Source organism: Apaloderma vittatum, unplaced genomic scaffold, assembly GCF_000703405.1.
Source record: "Apaloderma vittatum isolate BGI_N311 unplaced genomic scaffold, ASM70340v1 scaffold3151, whole genome shotgun sequence".
In the NCBI taxonomy this organism is placed as follows: domain Eukaryota; kingdom Metazoa; phylum Chordata; class Aves; order Trogoniformes; family Trogonidae; genus Apaloderma; species Apaloderma vittatum.
The window spans coordinates 57,118-60,553 of record NW_009700689.1 but is presented as its reverse complement, the minus strand read 5'-3'; the positions used below and the strand labels follow the sequence as shown (position 1 = coordinate 60,553).

Here is a 3,436-nt window from a genome sequence, read left to right as displayed (position 1 = left end):
TCTTGAACTGGGGAGCCCACAGTATTCCAGGTGACACAGTACTCCAGGTGAGGCCTCACCAGTGCAGAGCAGAGGGGGAGGATAACCTCTCTGGACCTGCTGGCCACTCTCTTCTTAATGCAGCTCAGGATGCCACTGGCCTTCTTGGCAACGAGGGCACATTGTTGGCTCATGGTCAGCCTGTTGTCCACTGGGACTCTCAGGTCCTTCTCCCCACAGCTGCTCTCCAACAGGTCAGCCCTCAACGTGTACTGATCCATGGAGCTGTTCTTCCCCAGATGCAGTACTTCACACTTCTTGAATTTCATTAGGTTTCTCCCTGCCCAGCTCTCCAACCTGTCCAGGTCACAGTGGATAGCAAACACAGCCCTCTGGTGTGTCGGCCACTCCTCCTAGTTTTGTATTACCAGCAAACTTGCTGTCCCTTTGTCCCTTCATCCAGGTCACTGATGAATATATTGTCCATGTGCATATATTAGTCCTGTGCCACACAAACATATCTCTCCTTTATTTATTCAGGGTGTGCTTATACTACTGCTAGTTCTGTCTTAAAAGGTAGGTGTTTCAAATCCATTGGATTTGGGCCTTTTCAAATTATGTGATGGTTTCTCTGAGTATAGTGGGGGTCCTATTTCAGGATTTTCAGTAAGAGAAATTAATTCAGAATAGTAGCATTACACATATCACTGCTTAATTCGTGTGGAAAAGCTGTTGCTTTGACTGCTATGCTAACAGTAACAAATCAGCTCATGTTTTTAAATTATCAGAAAAAAACACTTTAGGTGTTATTTACCTGCAAAGAGGTTCTACAAGGTCCTTGTCAAGAAAATCATGATCTTTCTTTACTGCAGCAATGTCAATGGGAAACTGTGAGTCTATAAAAGGAGACACAATATTAAGATGACTGCTTGCTTATCAAATGAAAATACATTGTCTAATATACTTTGCATATGCTTGCTCACCGAAAACTAGTATGACCAATTTCACTCAGCTCTGGTTCCCTTCCATTTGTAACTGTGACCCTTTCAGTAACTTTACTATTTTTTTTTATTGTTAAAGGTATAGCTGAACATCCTGTGCATCAGAGAGAGAAAGATTATTTTATTTTGGCTTTAACAGGATACTCAGTTGTAAGCTGTTCTTGCCAGCACTTAGCACAAACAAATGAGATCAGGGAATTACCAACACACTTTCTTTATCTACATGAGCAACAAGATTCTCTCCATACTCTTCACAGCGACTTAATGAGTGATTTGCTAGAGAGACTTTTCCCATGAAACAGAAATGTTCTGCACTTTTTGCTTTTAAAAGCAAAGGTCCCAATAACAATGATTTCAGACAAAGGGTTACTTGAGTAACAGAGATCCCAAAAAATGAGCTGAATTATAACCCCTAATATTAATTAAAAAGCCAGACTAGTGTGCTGGAAGCTGACATTTGTAATAAGAAGCTACATGGCTGCAACACATTAGTGGGCTCCGTGACGGCGGGACGGGTTCCAGCGTTGTGGCTGCTCTCCAGACTGCTCTGCCATGCTTAGGTATTGCAGCAGGGCGCCGGGATACAGGAACTGCAGACAGCGTTCTCAGACACTAGTGCTTAACATTGCCATAATAGATGCCTGTAAAAAGGACCTCGTTTTCAGGGATGCATACTGTCTGGAGCGCGTATAGATTGTATGGGAACTGTGGGAGCCCAGCACTGGGTGTTTCTGGAGGGAACATCCCTTTCAGTTTGGCAGGCAGCAGGCTCTCCTTTCTCCTGGGGAGTGGGTATCTGAGTTACTCTAATTACAAGGCAGACACAAAAGTACTACTGGGAACCCAGGAACTGTGGTAGACACACATCTATGTCAGCTTTGGTCTGGCAGGCTTATTAGTCTCTGTTCCTTTCTGGGTTTAACAAAGCCCTCCTGGCTCCTGCAAAGCCAACTGAGCACCTCTGCATGGTGCTACTAGTCCCCAGGCACCCTGACAGCCCACCAGAAGCCAGCACTTGAGCCTTGAGGGACCTCAGCTGGCCATCAGAAGCTGTGGAAGTATCCTCAGCATCATGCTCCCCATCGCCCTCAGCCCCACGTGACGAGATGGATGGTGTCCAAGCTGTCTTTCCACAGAGCTGGCTCTGACCCGCAAGGTTTCTTGGCCGTCGCTCTGTGCATGGAGCCGTGATGCCTCCAGACCCAAGCTGACCCTGGAAGCTGTCCAGCAACGTTTGGCGGAGCAACACTTCAGCTAATAAACCCAAGCGCGCCTGAGCGGGCTCTGTGTCTCTGGCAGAGAGAATATTCAGTTGAGGAAAAAAAAAAAAAAGAGGATCAGTTGCAGTTTCCTTCTCAGCACTGAGCTAGGAAGAGCAGGAAAAAGTCTGCCACAGCCCCCAAAACTGCTCCTGAACACAGTAACAGTATGACGACTCACCCTGCCCTCCCAGACACCACCTCCCTGGGCAGGAACTTTACAGCCTGGAAGGGGACATGATCATTTGCTTTAAGTTAGCACCAAAATACTGGCTTTTCTTGCTTTGCAAAAGTAAAATGCAGCTCTGATTATTCATTTTTAGTACCTTTGCAGAGTCTTCAGTAAGACTGAAATTTCAGTGCTTTCAATCTTATTTTAGACACAGTTCAGGAAGTTTGGAAGAAGAAAAGAAGACCTATGTGTTTGGATTTTTTGTACTTGTTTTTGCTAACCTTTGAGATTTACACAAACTACGTCCCTCTTTTTCACTCTTCTTTAGGCACTGGTATGACTCCAGCAGCTTAGGCTTTGTGAAGCAGCCAGCCATGGCCGTAACTCAGTCAAACTTAGAGTTGGCCAACTGCAAGCTCTCCTGGCAAGGGCCCAGTGCACTTTCAGTACCTCACAAAGGGGAAAAAAAACTACTTACCCTCATAGAACTGAGCATATTGGGGAAATCCAGCTGCACGTAGCCAGTCACACGCTTCCTTTGCTTCAATTTCTGAGCAGAAAGAGAAAAAAGTTCACACTTTTGTTATTTTGCATTAAAGTTCTTTGAATTATAAGGAAACAGCAAAGAGACTTGGTAGTATCTGTTTGTTGCTTAAAAGTACTGGCATCACTCTGAAGTATTCTTTTTTATAACATCAGAAAATAAAGTACAGTCTCTATAAGAAATCCACCGGCTTCCAAAGGACCCTGAGGTTTGCAACAGCTGCTTGGTGACAGGGATGATGTGTAATCATTTCTATGCAGCAGGAGAAGTTGCTCATCAAGGTTTGAGGTCCAGTGCCCTCCCTCAAGGGTAAGTTGTTGGGGAGAAATGAAGATGAAACCGGGTGGAAGAAACGGGGTGTCAGGGAGCATGCACTGTGTTTTCTCTGCCTCTGACGCTTCTTGTGCAGAAAAGTCCCAAGTGAAAGCCACTGAAACTCTGCCAGGAAAACCCCAATGCAGGTCTAATGCTGCTGAAGGGG

The 3,436-nt window shown here is 45.2% G+C and overlaps 1 protein-coding gene across 1 annotated transcript in view; it reads right to left on the bottom strand.

Moving 5' to 3' along the window:
• Positions 1–2,959, bottom strand: part of STARD13 (StAR-related lipid transfer (START) domain containing 13) — a 35,630-nt gene extending 32,671 nt beyond the window's left edge. Inside the window, exons 1-2 of the mRNA XM_009878822.1 lie at positions 2,890–2,959; positions 794–875 (exon numbers count right to left, since the gene is read on the bottom strand). The gene's annotated coding sequence lies outside the window, so the exon portion shown is untranslated. The remainder of the gene's footprint in view (positions 1–793; positions 876–2,889) is intronic.
• Between the last annotated feature and the right edge of the window lie 477 nt (positions 2,960–3,436).